Raw genomic sequence first — 21,415 nt, 5'->3', positions numbered from 1 at the left:
ACATATGACCCTGTTTGGCTTCAAACGTTTGCTTGGTTATGCCTTGTAAATTCAAATAAACCTGATAACTAAAGGCCTATTACGCCATTCGTAGCATCAAAATTTGGCTTCTGGCAATACAATGCCGGATCTCACTAACACTAAACTTACAACTGGTGACCGTTTCAATTGGCTCAATGTTTAACATTAGTACAACACTACCGAGTGACCATCATATCTTTTCAGGCTAACGAGTGTTTTGCTTATTTAACAACGCACGACGGGCTTGTTTATCGGATAGCTTAAAGCTGTCACACGTTTGTTGCATTCCAAAAGGCCGAGGATGAGACGGTTGTCATTTAGGGACACATGATAAATTTCATGAATTTAATTTGCGGTTTGAGACTTCGGATGAGTTTGGGTGTCAAGCAATATGGCCTCCTCTTACCGACAAAACCAAAAGATGACATTGCGTTTAAAAACCTTTCCTATACAAGCATTGGTCCCTCTTTCCCCTTTGTGATTCAATACACCCAATTTCCATAACCTCTAATATATCTGGGAACACAACTCGACTTGTACCAATGAAAATCTTCAATACAATACGTAAATACTTACGATATAGTAATGCAGTGCAGAAACGGTGGCTTCTTGTGGTTATAATGTTTCGCCGGTTTGCCACCAGGGCGTCGCCACATTCGCTGTGAGCGCCATATTTTTTCTCGATGTAAACAAACCAATACAAATGACGACACCAGTTTCCGTGGCTCCCATACGAGCAAACTTTTGCTCTACTGCGTTGTACCGTTCACGTCAACACGGTACTTTGAAAAAGTTACGTTACGCTCCTCAGAAAAAAATTGGCGGCCGGCAAATTGATGCAAACTGGTTAGGTAAGTTGCTTTTCGGGTAGGTTTCGACACGCTGAACATCTTTTATTCCATGCAATTTGTCATTTGGAGTCATATTTTAGGAGCTGTAGGCGCGTCCCAAGGCTATTCACCTTATCCCCAATAGCAGTTTGACAAATGTGATGAATCCCTTTAAGTACATAGAAGGCATCTTAGCATACAGGCCTATCCTGGCATGTAAACTTAAGAGACACTGTCTTTGTCCTTGTGAGTTGTGTCAAGTGACGGTCATGCTGCAACACACATCTGTACAAATGCTTCCAAGCAAATCAGACATGTTAAACTCATTATGGAACTCTTAGCACTCGGCCGCTTAACAGACAAGGAAACCAACGCTAGCCAATTCTTATGGAAAGAAATTAAAGCCCACATTAACCTACGCGAAAATGATCATATTCCTGAAAGATTTCAAAGTTTACTGCCCTAACCCTTGAAGTGCATTCTGAATTTGGTAATTTGTTTTGAAAGAGCAGGTTAAAATTCAATGCTATAGGTAGGCAACTGCATCAGTCACAACCAGTAAGTTAGTAACTACCCTATCGTCTGTTACTGTACACTTCAAGATCTCCAGGGTGGGGCATATGGTTCACTTTCATGATGAAAGTACCAACTAGCCTATGGTGTAAGCAGAACCTTGATAAAAGTTTTCTTGGCAAATGTATAGAAGGCTGCACGAGGGTAGGTATTACCTATTTATTGATATAGTTTCCTATTAGCAAAGAAATATTGAAAATGGTGTATAGGTATATAATTCAGGACAGGTGAGATAATATGAGAGTATGTAACCAAGATAATGAGAAATTTACCATTTGTTGCTAATGTTTTTACTTTCATCCCTGAGTTTTAAACATGGCAGAAGCTCCACAGATGCTGTGTTTAGGTAGTACCAAACCCTTGGGGAAAAAAAAGTCAAATTATAGACAAAATACAGTGAATTTCTCATTATTTTGGTAAATTTCTCAAATGTTCTGATCTGTACTGCATTACGCATACCATTTTCTATATTGTTTAGTTAAAATTATATAGTTGTGCAGCTGCCATCTTCATATTTACAATTCTCTAACATAAAGCTGCGTTTTTAAAACTGACTAGAAAAACTCATTTTATCATAGATATTTTGGTTGAAAACCTAAGCATTTTTTCATTATAAAGAAATGTGGCATAATTTTTTATCTGCACACTTAGAAGTTCAGCTGTCACTCTGCTGGCATAATCTTGAACCTACTTGAATAATTGTTGTGCTTAAGCTGTTATTGTGGTAAGACAATATGGAAGTCCAAGGCGTAAACACTATTGTCAATGACAGGTCGCAGGCAGAACCATAAACAGGATGTGAAATATTTAGATGGGTAAATAAATAGATTTTGCTGTACTGCTTTTTCTACATAGGCACACCCTAGTGATCTTAGAGTGTTTGATAAACTATAGAAATGTGTATACTTTATATATGGCATATTTAGTTAAAGTGTTGTGAAATTTTAAAACAGCATATTTTATATTAAAAAAGAACATTGACAATTAGTCTTGTCATATGTATGGTTTGTATGAAAGTCCACAATAAAAGAATAGAAGTGAGAGTGAAATTTAAAACTAATGACTAAGTAGGCTACAGGATAAATAGCTTTTTACTAGCCTATCTGTATTTTTTAAAGTGGACTTTTGGCTAGAATTAGTTTTTAAGAGTTTTTTGCTTGAAGGTTAGGTGAGGCTCATTATTATGCCTGTGGTCATTTCCATAATTGACAGTGCTTTGTATGTACAGAGTATGTTTTAGATTATTTTTCATCAAGAAATGATTAACCTGATGAAGCAAATGTGTCAAAAGAATTTGAGTGTGAAGAAAAGCAAATGCTGTATAGTGACAAATCAAAGGTTGTATGTAACAGAGTATCTTCAGATTTTGAAAAGCATAAAATAAATTGTTTATGTAAAACTGACCTATGTTTAAGAGCAAAGAAACATTTGTTTGTGATTGGATAAGGTACAATACAGTCCCTTTTCACATTGTTAATTCCATGATAATTTATTGTTAGATTTCTTCATGTTGAAATTTTCCATTATTTCACCACCTTCTATATCTAAAATTATGTAATGCAGTAAGTTATGCCAGAACATCAGTATGTTTTGATAGCCATGTTACATTTTCTCATGAATTTTTTATATTTATAATAGCGAAGGTACAAATATAGTCATGTCTGTTTACTTCCTAGTGATGAAATAGTTGTGAGGAGCGTTAATAGCAATCTGTGACTTTAGAAGTATTGAAACAGACATAACATATGTTTAAAGTGAACATCAATATTGCTGACCAAAAGCTAAAGTAAGAAAAAATATTAAAGAGAAAGACTGAACAAATATATATATATATATGATTTGTTTTTGGTATCTAAAAAATAGAAAACTATAAAAAGTGCAAGAATTAAAATTAGAACATACAAAAAGGTTGAAACATGGAGGAGCAGTGCTCTAATTTAAAAAAGGTTCACCGTGCTGTTAATTCTGGTGATGTTAGAGCATGTTTGAATTCATGTTAAAGTCCCTCTATTACTATAACATTGAAGTAATCTTTTGAAATTGCAAGAACTATATAACAAGGTCTTGTCATGTACGTTGATGAGCTACGAGTCTCCCCATCAGTTGAATTTTATAATGATTCACTCGTCAAATGTACATTATAGATATAAAGATTTTGAGCCATTCAAGGGGAAAGTGCAGGCCTATATCATAAAATACCTGAGGCACTGACTGTTCAGAGGAAAAGTTTTTTTTTTTTTTTTTTTTTTTCCACAAGACGTTAACTTGAAAATGATGAAGACATTTTAACATTAAAGAAATAAATATTTTGTTATTGTTCAATTCAATTAGTTGTGTTTTCCCTTTACAGAATATGTATTGTGAAATTGTTTACATTGTGAATTTTCTGTTAACATTAATATTTTTTTGTCATTTTTTTATTTTGTGCACTTTTAGGTGTATATATTTTAATCATTTATTTATTCATACTGCATTGTATACTTAAGTTGAGAAAGAAGTATGTTAATCAAAAGTCCAGCAGTAAAGTTGTCTTGGAGAGTAAATTGGTAGTTCAGATTTTTGCGTGTAAGTTGTGGTTAATTAATGTTTATTATAGAAATTTTAAATGGGAAAGCTGAGAAAAAACTTACAGTGACCTTCTTAGATGTAAAGCCTTATTATGATTGCTTAGGTACTTTTAGGTTTGTTTATAAGGTACTCATGAAATGACCAGCTCAGTCTTTGTAGCTTATTTTATAAGAATTTCTATGTACTATACGTATAACATGCATACTATACGTATGCATGTATGCTGAACTCAAATAAAGTGACTAATGCTGTGGAAGTTTTACTTTATACTGTGTGACTTATTTTTCTAAAGCCCGCTCCTGTTATGGGAAAAGGCATAATGTTTAAAAATCAAAGTATATACACAAACATTAACCTACAGATGTCGTTTAATATCCAATTTGCTCTACCTCGGAAATAACATATGGATACAGTACATATATACTGAAAGGGAATTATAGTTGAATACGTATATATATATATATAAGTTGTTTGTCATCTCATGGGTTCTAACCACTGACGAGAACCAACGAAGTGCAGTGAGTGACATTCCTTAAACCACTCGGATATTAGGAGGGGAATTAGTTGATACAGACTCTACTGTACAAATCCCTGTCTAATGCAGGTATTTGTATTTAGTGTCAGTATCAGTCCACCTCTATCATCACCTTGATTCTTACATGCAAACATTATATTGGTTGTTAACTCCATAGTAGGAGTTGGCTTCAGAATAGAAAAAAAAAGTCACACCTTACATAAAGTAAAACATTCCTATCATTAGCCAACATATTTTTCTGCACAGGTAGCTCAGCAATGCAGTTAGTTGCCTCCCTTTACACTTTGTACTATTTAGCCCTATCTTGCATGCACTTTGTACTTTCCCTAACCCTTTAGAATTGTGCATTCTAATAACTAACCTGTTGTCATTCATTCTTTCACGTCACTTGACCAAACTACTATGTCAAGATACTAGGTACTTTCATTAGGCCTTTCACCTATGTGAACTTTTTTACCAGTTTGGCGTACAATATATTGACATTCTTTGCTGTTTCAGTTCTTGCACCACATGTGCTATGCAGTCACTTTATTTTATAGCTTTAGCCTTCTTTCATTCACTTTCCATTTCATCCCGAGAGAATTTCAAAAATTCCAAACTTTGCTTCCATATACAAATATAAATCTTTTCATTCAATTGCACACACCTGACAAAGTATTTTGCTTCAACTATACTGTAACTTGCCACTTCTCTCATACAGTCATTATGATATTTATTCCAATATACTTATACAAATTGACTAATTCAGTTCTTCCGCTATATGTATCAACATTCACTATTGTATCCTCCTTGTTGCCATTTCTCCTCATAACCTTGCCCTTGCTTAAGTTTACTCACAACTTTCTTCTTTTGCAAAAACTCAGACATATACTTGTACAGGTTGTACAATTTATCTTCACAACCTTTCATCAGTATTGTGTCATCTGCAAACATCTATCATGCTCTGGCACACGTGTACCCATTAGTCGTGGAAAATTCACCTATTCGTCGTATTTTTCTATGAGAAGTATCAATAAATTCCTGCTTTTTTGTCAGTTTTATCATAAAATGCACTTTCTGTGATAAAACTGTTAAAATACCAAGTACTTACATGTTTTTCTTTAGTTTTAACTAACAAAATAGGCAGTTTTAAGCATTTTTATAGGGGTTTCAACTATTCACAGATTCTAGCTATTCATGGGAGTGGTATGCATCCCCCATGAATAAGGAGAGTGGAAACACTGTAGAATCCTATTTCTGACGTATATCATTCCAAATGTAAACATGTTAGTAACCACGGAGACTTCGCACACCTCTGGCTCAGACCCTCTTTTACCCCTCTGTCCTATCTGCATATTCTATCATACTAAGGTCATGAAGACTTGAGCCTATCTCAACAACTTGTTGTCTATACTTGTCATCCACATCTTGTGCGAGAAGTTTTTCGTGTTTCGTGATTGTTTTACATTATATTCTTTTATAAGTGGACTACAACTGATAGTGATCATACACCTTATGAAAGATTATGTTGATTACGAATTGTGAACTTAATTTTAATAATTCATTCACAATACAAATAATGTACTAATAGAAAGAACAATGCATTGAAGAAAGATGTAATTAATATCTTCACAATGATATCAATCAAATTTTTGTATATCAGATGATGACAGTATAATTTTCTCAATGAATCGTATATATCATGCTTCCCAAAAAACATCTTAGTGGGAGTGAAAAGCAGAAGAAGAAAATGAAATTAAGGCATCAAAGCTTCCAAAAATGAGTGGTTTCTTTTCCCCAACAGTTGAAGTGATTAACAAAAATGATAGTTGTGAAGCTATTGGAGAAAATACTAATAGTAGTGTCACTAGTGTGGAAATGCCTACTACTAGTACTATTTTAGTTGAAACAAACACAGCAACTGATACAGGTGAAAAGAAATTAGACGAAGTTGGCAAGCCTAATTCTGACCCAGTTTCCGACACTATAGTATTAGGCAGTACATGGATTGATGGGTATTGTGACTGGAAACACATAGGTGAGGGTATGAAGAGGCACGAATCATCCCAAATTCACTATAATTCATGCCTAGTATAGGAACAATGGCGCTTGTTTGGAACTTTTAGTGAAGCACTTGAAGGTAATCTTCAAAAGGAGAAAAAATACTAGCATCAGGTTTTGGACAGATTATTAAATGTAACTCTTACATTAGCGATGTGCAATTTGCCATTTCGTGGACACAGAAGGAACACAAGCAGAAGATGAAGGTGATTATGATGAGGATGAAAGGAACTTGGAAATTTCATTTGCTTTCTAAATTTGATCCAGTTCTTTCAGAATTAATCAGTAAACCTAAAGGTAAAACAAAGTATATGAGCCCAATGATACAAAATGAACTCATTCAGTTGCTTTCAAAGGAAACTGAAAAAGAACTTACTTGTGCCATTAAAGCAGTTCCATTTTGTAGTGTAATGTTAGATACAACACAGGATATTTCCAAAATTGATCAGATGTGTGAAATATACCGTTACTGTAGCATAGAATAAGATGATAATGGTGTGTTTTTTGGATTGTGTATCAAGAGATGGGACATATTATCTAGCTTAATTTCTGAATCAGGCACTCACAAAGGGGTAACTATTAAAAAGTTGAAGTCAACTAGATGGGCTGGATGTTATGATGCGGTACGTATTTGCTCTCAAAGTTCGATTCTGTGATGTGCAGAAAGCTCTAGCACAAATAATATTATGCAGCTCTAAGGCAGACGAACGCAATAAAGCCACTGCACTGAAGAATTGTCTTGAAAATTTTAATTTTGTATTCCTTTTGACGTTTCAGTCCAAAATTTTACAGTCAATAAATTTAGTATCAAAAGTGTTGCAATCAAAAGCAGTTGATCTTGCTAAGGCAGCAGACCTCTTAAAGGTTTGCATGGATGAGATGTGCAGATTAAGAAATCAGTTTGAAGATGTAAAGAAAGAAGCAACAGACACAGCACCAGAAGTGGTCAATCAGACCAGAATTTGAGAAAAAGAGACTTCGTACCGTAAAAGGACATTTTGGCAAGCCTTGTGAAGACCAAAGATTAGAAGATCCAGAGAGTTTGTGTAGAGTAACTGTTTACTATCGTACTCTGGACATCATCACAACTCAGTTGAATTTCCATTTTACTGGCTTGCATGAAGTTGTCTCATCATTCTCAGTGTTGGAACCAATCTCATTGCAAAATTTATTTGACTCAGAGCTGTACAAAAAAGCATCTAGTTTTGTGAAAAAATACCACAATGATTTGTCAGAAACATTCACACAGGAAATTCTCAGCATGAAATCTCCTCTGAAGGGAGAAATAAGCAAAGTTTCTAGTATTAAGGACCTTTCTAATATGTTGATCATAGAAAATCATTCTATTTCAGCCAGTTTCCCTGAGGTTTGCACTGCAATGCTATTGTTTTTAACTATTCCAGTCACAACTGCAAGTGCAGAGCATTCATTCTCCAAACTAAAGCTTGTTAAAAACTATTTGCCAAGTACAATTGCACAGGAAAGATTAGGACTAGCTCTTCTAACGATTGAACAAGGAACTGCACGTAAATTGAACTTAAGTAAAGTCATTGACAGATTTGCAGAGGTGAAAGCAAGGAAGAAAGAATTCTAGAAGGCATAAGGTATATTTGTTTATTTAATGATAGTATAGATGTTTTAGACCAAGCTGTGTTTATTTTTATTTTATAGATATGGTAATTATGTAATAATGTAACAACCACATAGGCCTACATAAGGGGATTCATTTGATTCATTATTGAGTATAATTTAGTTGTTTTTTCTGAGCTATGTATGTATTAACTATTAGTAATTATATTTCAATGCCTGCATATTATATTTTAATTTCTTGTGCCTACCAGTTCTACAATATATCAAATCAATCTCTCTGCTCTCTCTCCTATAATATATATATATATATATATATATATATATATTATATATATATAATATATGTATACTATATATATATATATTATATATATATAATATATATATATATATATATATATATATACAGGGTGTCTCAAAAAAATGTACTCACTCGTGATATTCCTAATGACATGTTTCGCGACGTTTGCGAATCCCTTGGTGCGCGTTATCAGCGTTGTCTGGACAATAATGGTCATCAATTTGAACATTCGCAAACATGATTCTTCAAACACATTTGTCTCATGTATTCGATGCTATTTCATTTCGCTCTATGTCCATAAATAAAGGTTTTCTCATAATTCTAAGAGTGAGTACATTTTTTTGAGACACCCTGTATATATATATTAGGTAATGGGGGCTTATTGTAAGAAAATGTCACAGGCCCATTCTCACCTTGATACGCTCCTGGTCTTACCATCCTTCAGTGTCTTGCACCATTCAGCTCTCCCTTTCTCATATTTTCACATTGAACAGATCATCAAAATACTACTCCATTGAAACTAGATTGTATTAATTTCAGACTAATTGCATTTATAATCTGTTTGTTCTTTAACCCCTCTTCAAATCTCTGTAGAACAAATTGTTCGCCTTAAAGATCTTGCACATCTTTTCCCTTTGTTTTTATTACTGGGTCTCCTTTTTATCTTCACTTTCTTCTTCATTACTTTATTCATGTTTTTGCTGTTCAGTGTGTTTATTATTATTACTATTATTAGTATTATTATTATTATTGTACTTAGGAAGCAGACCCTCTCTCAAGCATATTTTATTAAAAGTAATGGCTACTTCAGCAGCGTTACACTTGTAGAGATTTTCTCTATTTTCCGAATAGCAGCTTTTTGCGTGCTACTCAAACAGGGTAGTAGAGCGCCTATAGAGGTCATGATCATGGAGAAAAGTAAAAAAGCTTATGAACTTCTAGAGCAAGTTTCCATGTATAGAATTCCTTTGCATAAAAAAAAGTAAAGAGGAAGAAAAGAAAAAAAGTTATTTACTAATAATACACAAGTTCCTTGGGGTTTGTTTTTCATCTTTTCCACCTTTTTTATCACTGAACTCTTTTGAGTCAGAATTTTTGTTTGTGCTCTTGCTGATGTTTAAACTCCATTTTTCACACTTGTCTAACCTGTTAAGTTTCCTTACCAATTACGTCATGGGGACTTAAGTGTTTGCCCTCCATTTAACTGTTCTTCCAAATGTCAGTGTGTGTGTAATGCTACAATAGTTGACCATCATTCGCAGGTGTTCTTGAAAGGAGACTTATCTTTTTAGTTTATTGCTATGTTTGAACTTATTTAACTTTATTTTGTATGAATTTTCCCAGAAAGAGAAGATATGTACCAAGTCTGTGTTCAATATATAGGACTTTTAATCTGTAAGGCAGTATGAATACTCCACTTTTATTGATGCAAACATAATTCACATCATTACTTTGGCCATGACTTCCCTACTAAAAATCGCTGTCATCTGGGCATTCGTGTTTCACAAACACATCTTGTCAGAATTTACTTTTGTTAAACTGTAATGGTGTCAGTCTTTACAGTTTTCAGTTAGGTGGAGCTTAAACAGAGGTTGGTAGGAACTTGTCACATAAGATTGCTTGTTCATACTTGCTTGTCAATTGTTCTTACTTCATATTTTAGCTCTAAAGTAGAAAATCTATATAAATTAGACTCACACTTTAGTAAATTATGTATACTATTTAAACTCACCACATGGCAGTTCTTACCAGTTGTACGGTCTACTTTTCTGTTGACTTCTCCAGTTTTGATTGATGACTATATATTTAATTCAGCCTCTAACTGCTATTTTCATTTATTTTCCTTTTTGTTTAGGTTCCCATATATTTATCTTATAGAGAGAACTTTTTTTAGGTTGAGGAACATGCGTGAATGTTTATATTTATATTGTTAGGCTTTTTCTGTTTCAGTAACCACATTCCTGTTTTGGCCTTATTGTCCCAGGTGGGAATGACTGCACTGCCCATATATTTGGCGTGTTTTGTTTTGGTTGCCCAATCCATTAACTTAACTTACGATCTGAAGCCACAGCAAATGTTTAAAAGAGAACAACAAAGGACCAAGTATTATACATCTTTGTGGCACAATGTACATGCATATTTGTGATTTTTAAGTATCATTTGTTGAAATATTTTTAGCATAGGATTGCCTTAGCTTAAAATGCAGGTACCCTATTGTTACTGAAAAATCAATTTACTATGTAATTATATTAATTATAGCCATCTCCTTTACACCTGCAGCATGACTTGGATTTTCATTTGGTTTTACTTTTGTCCATACAGTACTGCACGTCACTTGATGTTTACATGTTTACATTTGTCTGCCTGCTTGTATTTAATTCCAAACTCTTATCTGATATCTTCACTCTCAGTAACTGCTACGGGTGACGACCAAATTCATTTAGAAGTAGTGGTCCTGAAGGTGATCCTTGGCCATAGAGGGCTGGAACTCTCTCTCTCTCTCTCTCATCTCTCTCTCTCTCTCTCTCTCTCTCTCTCTCTCTCTCTTATTTTTTATTTACATTAATGACATTAGCAGGATAGCTAAATTTGCAGATGAGACCAAACTAGGTGTAAATGCAGCAGACCCAGATACAGTGGGAAATTTAAAAAATGATCTGATGAAAATAGGAGAGTGGTCAAAATGATGGCAAATGCCTTTTACCTTGGATAAGCATAAAGTGTTACAATTAGGAACAAACAACCCTCATGCCAGCTACAAGCTGCTTGGGAATTACTTAAATAGTATATATCAAGAGGAGGACCTTGGAATCATTATTACCATGGACTTAAAATCCACAGAACAGTGCATAAAAGCTAAAAAGAAGGTACAGAAACTAGTGGGATACATAAGGGGCCAGTTTAAACACAGAAACAAGGAAATGGTGCTGCAGCTCTACACATCAATAGTTGTACCTCATCATGAATATGCAGTATAGTTGTGGTCACCAACATTTAAGGAAGGACATAAATAGATTAGAAGGGGTACAAACAAGAGCGACAAAGTTAATTCCATCCATCTGGCAAATAGGTTACCAAAGACGATTAGAGAGCCTGAATATGTATGGCTTAGAAACACGATGATTGTGAGGACAACTAATAGAAACATTTAAAATACTGAAAGGCGTAACAAAAGTACTACATAGATGGTAACCTATTTATGTTAAACGAAAACTAGACAAGAAAATAATGTATGGAAACTAGAATTGAAGAGGTACAACATATCCCAATGTGGGAACTTCTTGACATACAAGATATGTGACACATGGAACAAACTGCCACCAGAAGCTGTAAACAGCAACAGTGTGGAAGAGTTTGAAAGAAAGTTAGACAAAATCATTAGGACACTGTGAATGAACAGCAAAACTTGCCCTTAGAGATAAGTGAGCACGCAATTTCTCCTCGGATGGACTAACAAGTCTTGAGACATCAGAAATGTGTACTGTCGGCCTGATGTACTAAATACATAACTCCTTTGTCATCACAACACTAACACAGAAGCCTCATCAGAAGTACTGTCACTTCTGACATTTTACTAACCTTTGCATAGTCCCACTTATCATGAACAATTTTGTCTTATCATTTTACCATGTGTGCCACAATATTAACTCAGTACTACTTTTTTGGTCTCCCATTTACTCTAGGATTTACAAAATAGTGCATCACTTTCATTAGCATAATCCTGTGGTTCAAAATGAATGAACTTCTTTTCACCCATGCTAACCTTTTTACTGTGTTGTTTTTCATATTTTGTTTGTCTTGCTGTTCATCCTCCGGTTTTCTCATTCATTCACTTAACGCAACAAAATTTCTCTTCAGTATGAGGAGTGAAATGATTCTAGCTCTTGCATCTGTAAATCTTTCCCTTCAAAGCCACAGATGACATTTCTTACTGTCTTCCTTTCCATATCAGTGAGTACTTTCATTTTATCTTCCCCTTCATCTCAATTTTAACCTTGGTTCTGAATTGTAGCATCTATTACATATGTAATTTTTTGTTTCTAACTGCTACCAAATTTTCAATCATTCATTTCATTATTTGCAAATCCCTTTCCATGCATTAAGAAACAGGAATCTTGGGAAAAAGTCATGAAATTCTACTACAATGTCCAGCTCTGGTGTGTAACCAAGTAGGAATTTTTACATACGTAAGTTACTAAGTAATTACTTAGCTAACAGTTTCTAGTATCGGCAGCTCAAATTCAAAATTCGTGGTAGCGATTCTTTTGTTTTGGCTATAGGTAACTAGTCCCGCCCACTTCTGGGAAGAAGAGGGACAACTGAGCCAGCTATTTCAGTTTGTTTCTGCCAGCTTACAACAAGCTTGTGAGTCAGCAGCTGGTTCGAAATTCAAATTCTTTGCCGTTTTCATGGAAAATTGGTGAAGTACTCTCTTTGGTAGCCATTTGGCATTTGTGCACTTAGGGATTATGATAATCCTTAAAAATTGAATCAGAATTGGCAAATTTAGCACATTATTTATTTTGGCAATTACTTTAACCGACAATGTCCGACACTAGCATATCTGGCCCTCATTATTGCAGCAAAGGCTGCAGGACTAGATTAACAAGTGCTAAATATGGTTCTCATACAATTTGTGTTCATTGTAAAGGGCAAAATTGTTCTGTAGATAAGACTTGTATGGAATGTAAAGGATGGGATATCAAGCAGTGGAAGACTTTAAATTCTTATCCATCTAAATTAGCAAGGGATAGAGAGGAAGGCTAGTATTAAGCAAGACAGGGAACTGCTAGTCAGGAATCAGATAGGTCAGTTGAGATCCCAATTGTCTCCATTTCCACTATTTCTTCCATTCCCAGTCCTGCTATTCCTCCTAATCCTGGTGCCAGCTCCCAGTTTCTTAACCCCAACACCATTGCCGCTTTAGAGAGTAAATTTGACGGTAAGTTCGAGTTATTTTTTAACACTGTCTCAGTTAGGTCAATCAGTGGAAGCACTTATGGAGCGCAAAAGTGAAGTGAGTGAAGTACAGGTGGAGGAGTTGGCTGTCTGTCCTGCTGATTCTCCTAGGGAAAGGTCCCTGGCATACTTCCCTGCACCAGGAAGAAGCCATGCCGGGAGCCCAAGGGAGGTCAGTAGGGCCTGTCCACGGGCATCCGGCCCCTCAGTCTCACCTGTTGCCAAATCCCAGGTGAGTGATGACAGCAGACAGCCATTAGAAAGACATCTTTGCAGAAGTGCACTGTCTTTCCTCTAGTTCTGAGGCTTCCAGCACAGAAAGGATGTTCCATTGGTGCTATAATGATTCTTCTAGACCATGAAAAGGTCTGCAGCTGACGTTTCTGCAGCGCCAGCGATCCTTTGTAAGAAGGCTAAAGAAGCTATACCTTCATGTAGTTTTTGGGATAGCCCAGAGAGGTTCTCACCTTAGCACTCTCCCCTTGGTTCATAAACAGAAGCACTCATTGGTGCCTAGTAGTGCAGCTGTCCCTGAAGCGTGCTGCTAGTTAACTCTTGCGCACCAAGTAGCGCCCGAGTGTCCAGTTGCGCAGAAGCGCCTGTCATTCCTAATCAGCGCCAAAGTGCACAGCTTCTTCTAGGCGTCTAGAAGTAGTTGTATGTCCAGTGGAGTGTCCAGTGACTGCTAAACATGCAGTAGCAGCAAACAGTATAGAGTAGTCACAAGAATATTGCTGTTTTGCTTCTTCGGTGAGTTCATCACCAGAAGAAGGAAATACAGTGGTCCCCCCGTATTCGCGGGGGATGCGTACCAGACCCCCCCGTGAATAGTTAGAATCCGCGAATGTTTGGAACCCTATAAAAATGCTAAAAACAGCCTATTTTATTAGTTAAAACTCAAGAAAAACCCACTAAAAATTTTCCTACATGGGTTTTTTAATAGTTTTATCACAAAAAGTGCATTTTATGATGAAATTCATCAAAAAAACCAGAAATTTGTGAATATTTATCATAGAAAATTACCGCGAATGCGCGAATTTTCCGTGAATAATGCAGGGAAACATTCCCGAGAGAAATCCGCGAATGTGTGAGTCCGCGAATCTGGAGAACGCGAATACGGGGGGTCCACTGTACTATAGCGAATTCAACGGCGCAGCATGTATCTTTGGGAACAGTGTAGATTAGTGATCCTGTCCAGCAGAAGTTGGATGATATCTTAGGATGTTTAAAGAAATCTCTTTGTGCTGAAACCCACTAAGGATCTATCCCTGTCTCTGTTGTCGTCAGCAGAAGAGGAAGAGAATAAAGCACCAGAAGAGGATGCACCTTCTACAGCTTATGCTGCACACATACCCTACCTTTTTCTCTCCAGTAGCTACTGCTTCTCCAGCTTCTACATTTCAGTTAAGCATTCTGTCTGACTTTGCCAAACTACCTAAGATGGTATTATAAACTTCAGTAAAGAAGGCTCTTAGGGAAGTTGATATTTGGCTAGCAGACAAGAGAGAGAAAGGGAAAACTTGCTTTAGCTATCTGCCTTCTCACCTTCTAACTAGAAGGTACAAATATTATGCAACTGGAGAAGCTCCTCCTTTGGGAGTTTCTGCCTCCTATCAAGGGAACTTCTTTAGTCTTGTTGATTCGGCTGCAAAGGTAATTTTTCTTCAGAGTTAGATCATTTTATGAAGAATACCTTCAAAATTTTAGAAGTAGTCAGTTTTTTGGATTGGTCGTTAGGAGCACTGGCTAAGATTCAGGATTATCCTGACTTGCCTTCAGACATAGGTTCAGACCTGCTAGATGCCCTATTTTGTGTAGACAAAGAAGTAAGAGAAATAGCTTCCCTTTATACTATAGAGGTGTTGAAAAAGAGGGAATTTTGGTGTTCCTACACCACTAAGGGAATTACTATGGTTCAGAAGTCTGTGCATCTTTTTTCACCTTTAGTAAAGGACTCCGTTTTCTCTCCATCAGTAATTAGTGACATAGCGACAGATCTTCAGAAGAAGTGTACTCAAGACTTGATGGTTCAATCTACGAGACGCCCAAAAGAAGCTGCTACTGCTGCCAGTGCTAAGACATCATCGCCTTTGCAGCCCTTTCCCTTTCATGGTAACCTGCTTAGGACTTTGGTATCGATAGAGCAGTTTGTGTTGGTAGGGAGACTCCACATAGGACTATTTCAGTTTTATATTAGGGCCAGCTGGGGCAGGAAAAGTCAGCCTGATTCATTCGTGTTCCCAGTGACACAGGAGACAAAAAGACATCTGCTGTGGTGGAAATCAGAAGTAAGACTACAAGAAGGAAAGTCTTCAACCTCAGAGCCCCAACCTGAACTTCTATGATGACGCATCAGACTTAGGCTGGGGAGCTCTCTTAGAGACCTAGGAAGTGTCAGGAATTTGGTTGGAAGAAAAAAGATGCACATAAATGTGAGGGGCTAAGGGCTATTCACTTAGGCCTCAAGAGGTTTTGTTTCGGAAGTGTACAGCTAAACAATAGCATTGCACTTGGACAACTAAACACCACTGGCATATATCAACAAAGAAGGGTGAAAGCACTCCTTTTCACTGTATGAAGCAGTAAGAGACGACCTCCTGTGGTCCAAGGAGAAACAGGCAACAACCATCACAAGATTTGTACATGAGAAACTCAGCGTCCTTGCAGATCAGCTGAGCAGGCGCAATCAAGTGGTCCCGACAGAATGGATGCTAGATCAGATAGTCTGCGAGTCCCTTTGGAAGTTGTGGGGAAAACCATTGCTCAAAATCTTTTTGCAATACACAGAAATTTTTGACTCCCCATACTCTTCTCCCCAGTACCAGATCCTCTGGCATTGGTAGCGGACCCAATGCTACAAGATTGGTTGGACAAGTTTCTTTACGCCTTCCCTCCCTTTGGGATGATAAGGGAGATTCTAAACAAGTTCTTAACACAGGATTATGTCCATGATATTAGTAGCCCTGTTTTGGCCACTAAAAGAGTGGTTTCCAGTTTTGTTGGAACTTCTAGTGGACTTCCCAAGATTGCTTGCTCAGAAGATACATCTCCTCAGACAACTGCACTTCAAGAGGTTTCATCAAGGATTGTCCTCTCTTGCTCTGACAGGATTCAAACTGTCAAGAGATTACTCTGAGCAAAAGGATTTTCAAAAACATCTGCAAGAGCAATTTCAGTGTAGGCATAAATCCTCTGCAGCTGTTTACCAGAATTAAGTGCGATCTTCTGCATGTGCAAACAAAAAGGAATCTCATTTTCTAAGACAACTGTAGGAGAAATTGCAGACTTTCGTCTTTCTCTCAGAGAATCCAGGGGTTTATCTGTGTCAACGATAAAGGTCTACAGAGCTATCCTCAACTCTGTTTTCAGACACAGAGGAATAGATTTGTCTGCAAAACAAGACATTACAGATTTGGTTAAATCTTGATACAAGTAAAAGAGGAACAGAATCAGTGGCCTGTAACCTAGATGTGGTATTAAAATGGCTTTGAGGTCCTTAGTGAACTACAAGCTATGGATAGGAGATTCAGGTTCTCTGGGGGAGATGTGATTTCTTCACATGCTCTTAATTTTCTTGCCAGAAACGAGAATCCCAATAGGTCTTGTCCTCGTTCTTTCATGATTAAGAGTCTGTCAGAGTTGTTAGGGCCTGAAGAAGAGGAGAGGGTCCTCTGCCCAATGAGAGCTCTGAAGTTTTACCCGAGGAGGACGGAAATGTCTGGAAGACCTTCCAGTAACTATAGTGAATGCAGTACGTTAGGCCCCTTATCAGTGGCTGGCATGGTGTTGGGGAAGGGAACTTAGGAACTATCCTATGGTTAAGGGTTAGAATTTGGTTTTTATGGTACAGGTAATGTTGTTGTTCTTGTCTTTTGTTGGTACTGTGCCCTGGGTAGGGGCATTATGTTTTTAGTCATTGCAAGTGTTAGATCATAATCTTCGCTTCAAAGCTCCCACCAAGGTAATAGGCGACATAGGCCAAACTGCCTTGCTTCTACCATGTAAGATGGGTGCCGACCAGAGGCAGTATTTTCCTGCAGCAGCTCTCTTACAAGGTAAAGAAACAACAAGCATTTTTACAATCCAAGCCCTTTTTTCTATTCACAAATTCATTAACGCATAGTAGTTTGGGGTAGAATAGTTCATGTATCTCACCCTCTGTCAATATAGAATCAACTATGTAATTACTTGGTAAGTTACATATGTAAAAATAAAATGTTACATATGAATACTTACCAAGTACATAATTTCAAAATGGGAGCCCTGGCTCAGGTGTTTTTCTTCCTGGAAGTGGGCAGGACCTATAGCCAAAACAAAAGAATCACTATAACGAATTTTTAATTTCAGCTGCGGATACTAAAAACTGTTAGCTTTGTAATTACCCGGTAAGTACATACGTATATGTAAAATTTTATTTTATCACAAATGTCATTTTTATGCAAAAATGTCTTCCACCCCTTTTTGTCTTGTGTTAGCTATCTTTAAAACACTAGCATAGGTGTTCCATAGGAATAAAGAATTGCAAGTAAATTTGCATCATATTTATTGTTGATGAGCCTTTGGTGTTTGGATGTGTAATTCATTATCATTTATTGCCTTTGTTATACATGTGGAAATTATGTACATATATACTTATATATAGAAGAAAGTATATGATGATTTTGGCAGTGGTTATGGGTGTTTATGGCACTGCATGAGTGGAAGATGACTATCATGTGGCACTTTGTTGTCAGTTTTGATGAAAATAGGCTATGCAGACATGGAAGTTTCATTTTTCACTCATTTGAATACAGCCTATGGTAAAATCAGCAAATTAGATCTGTGTATAAGGAGGAAAGTAAAGTGATGTCTTTATGGAAGCAGCTGTTTCTCAGATTTATGTACAACATTGGTTGAGACAATTGTGTATGAGCTGTGGTTTTACACTTTGTGGTAAAGGGATAGCTATTATAGGAAGAAGAGGAAGTAAAAGACAGGGAGGAAGTACAGACACTTGCACATTAGATATTGTTGGCTGTTGTATGACTTCCCTGATACCAGTGTTCTAATTTACATTCCATTCTTTAGATGATGGAAAATGATAGTGTGACATACAATGAAAGTTGTGGAAGCATTTCATTTGGAGACAGGAACTTATCTGACAGGAAGACAGACTGATGTAGTAGATGTTTACTGCCAAGTCTGCCATTTGTAGAGCTGCTCAGAATAAAATCTCATAATGATCAGTTTATATAGGTAACAAATGACCAAGATTAGGTTACATTTGCAAACTTAAATATGTTTTAAGCCAAAAGCCAATGGTCAGTTTTAGCTTTAAAACATGTTAAATATATGGAAATTGTCACAAACAAAACTAGTCAGTTGAAGAAGTGAGATTGTAAGCTTCTGTTCTTGGTTTTATTTTTACTAGGATGCTTATAGCATACCTTTAGAGTTTAAGGGGTACAGCCTCTAATTTGAATTGTAATTACTATTTAAGGATGAAGCTGAATGCTATGCTGTAACTCAATCATTCTCATGTGGGATTTTCAAGAATTATCATTACCAGTTGTACCAATTAGTTTTTTTAGGAATGTTTTAATGCAGCCTGTTTGCAAATGTTTGGTGATTTTCTTCATAATTTCAACATGAAGAACCAGTTTCTGGAGGGGATGACAACTTACTGCTGCACTCTTGACTTCATGAACCCACATTAGTATATTGATATATGTGTGGGTGAATTTCTCTGAAATGGTCATCCATTTATCATTTAACCAGCGAGAGTTCAAAGTTTAAATTTTATAACCATTTTTAATTATGTACTGTATGTATATTTTAGGAAGAAAACCAAGGAATGTTTCTTTGTTTTAGAATTCTGTAGTCAAGTGTTAGCTAGATAATACGTAGCAACTGCATCCTCATGGTATCAGAACTTGCTAAGATATGTCCAGGTTTCCCTTGTGGTGTATGTATAGTCACTTTATTTCTTGTAGATTATTGGAGGCTTTATGAAGAGAACATTAGTGTATCAGAGAAATCATAATTATGGGCTTACTAAGGTTTCCATCTTTGTGTGAACAATTGCAATATCTTAATTTTAGTAGAAATTCATATTTTCATACATTCAACTTCCCTGTCAGATATATACTTAGCTATAGACTCCGTCGTCCATAGCTAAGTATATATCTGCCAGGTAAGTATGTATGAAACTTTATTGTACTATAACAATATCATTTTTACAATTCAGAGGTTAATTCCCTTATCTTTCCAAAAAAAAAGGTGGAAGGGTAAAAAAGATTGGGCACAGTCCTGAGTTAGTAATAGTCCTGGCTCCTGATGAATGCAAGGTTGCGAGTCTTGAAAAGCAGAACTACTTTATATGCCAGCATATAAGTGACTGTGTATAAGACAACCCCCCAAAAATATATGAAAAATTTAGATTTATTAAATTAAATAACACTATTAGCTGATCTAAGCATAAGCAATGGTGAAGTCATTAAAAAAAATATTGGTACAGTGTATAGATGATGATATTTTATTTACAACTATTGAAATATTTTTAAAAGCATTTATAAACAATTAAAATCCGACAAATTCATTATCATGTTCATCATCTGACATCGTAAATTTTATATGTAAAAATGTGTGCAATTTCATGTAGAACACAACAAAAACAACCCATGGTTGTAGCTTTTATAAGTTTTGAAATATTTTTCATATAAATCACAATGAGTGCCAAAATTTCAACCTTCGGTCAAATTTGACTCAACCGAAATGGTAGAAAAACTCAATTGTAAGCTAAAACTCTTTCATTTTAGTAATATTCAATCATTTACCTTCATTTTGCAACAAATTGGAAGTCCCTAGCACAATATTTTGATTTATGGTGAATTTTTGAAAAAAAAAACTTTTTCCTTACGTCCACGTGGTAACTGCCAAAAATCTCAGAAACTCTTTCTTCACTTTGTCGTAATGTTTGCACCGTTTTATATTAGCCATTACATAAAGTTTTATATGTGAAAATGTGTGCAATTTCATGCAGAATACAACTAAAAGCAACTCCTGGTTGTAGCTTTTATCAGTTTTGAAATATTTTCATAAAAATCACGATAAGTGCCAAAATTTCAACCTTCGGTTAACTTTGACTCTACCAAAATGGTCGAAAAACGCAATTGTGAGCTAAAACAATTGCATTCTAGTACATTCAATCATTTACCTTCATTTTGCAACAAACGGGAAGTCTCTAGCACAATATTTCGATTTATGGTTAATTTTTTAATAAAACATTTTTCCTTACATCCGCGCTCAGTAACTCTGCTGAAAATCTCAGAATTTCTTTACTCACCTTGTCGTAATTTCGCACCATTTTCTATTAGGCATAACATAAAGTGTTATACCTGAAAATGTGCGCAATTTCATGTAGAATACAACAAAAAATAACTCAGTTGTAGCTTTTATCAGTTATGAAATATTTTCATATAAATCATGATAAGTGCCAAAATTTAAACCTACGGTCAACTTTGACTCAACCGAAATGGTTGAAAAATGCAATTGTAAGCTAAAACTCTTACATTCTAGTAACATTCAATCATTTACCTTCATTTTGCAACAAATTGGAAGTCTCTAGCACAATATTTCGATTCATGGTGAATTATAAAAAAAAAAAACTTTTACCTTACGTCCGCGCGGTAACTCGGCCGAAAATCTCAGAAATTCTTTCGTCACTTTGGCGTAATTTTTGCACTGTTTTATATTGGCCGTTACATAAAGTTTTATATATGAAAATGTGTGTAACTTCATGTAAAATAATAAAAAAAATAACTCATGGATCTAGCTGTTATCAGTTTTGAAATATTTTCATATAAATCACGATAAATAGAAAAAATTCGACCTTCGGTCAACTTTAACTCTACCAAAATGGTCGAAAACTGGAATTGTAAGCTAAAACACTTGCAATCTAGTAATATTCAATCAATTACCTTCATTTTGCAACAAACCGGAAGTCTTTAGCATTTATGG

The 21,415-nt window shown here is 35.9% G+C and overlaps 1 protein-coding gene and 1 long non-coding RNA gene across 4 annotated transcripts in view; one reads left to right on the top strand and one right to left on the bottom strand.

The window, feature by feature from the left end:
• Positions 1 to 701, bottom strand: part of LOC135224588 (uncharacterized) — a 368,063-nt gene extending 367,362 nt beyond the window's left edge. For all 3 annotated transcript variants that reach the window (XM_064263722.1, XM_064263723.1, XM_064263724.1), the window contains exon 1: positions 598 to 701. The gene's annotated coding sequence lies outside the window, so the exon portion shown is untranslated. The remainder of the gene's footprint in view (positions 1 to 597) is intronic.
• The window catches only part of LOC135224589 (uncharacterized), an 81,135-nt gene continuing 60,417 nt past the window's right edge, over positions 698 to 21,415 (top strand). Inside the window, exon 1 of the long non-coding RNA XR_010316774.1 lies at positions 698 to 872. This is a non-coding gene — a long non-coding RNA (uncharacterized LOC135224589). The remainder of the gene's footprint in view (positions 873 to 21,415) is intronic.

Source organism: Macrobrachium nipponense, chromosome 12, assembly GCF_015104395.2.
Source record: "Macrobrachium nipponense isolate FS-2020 chromosome 12, ASM1510439v2, whole genome shotgun sequence".
In the NCBI taxonomy this organism is placed as follows: Eukaryota; Metazoa; Arthropoda; class Malacostraca; order Decapoda; family Palaemonidae; genus Macrobrachium; species Macrobrachium nipponense.
This window is presented reverse-complemented; position numbering and strand designations above follow the sequence as displayed.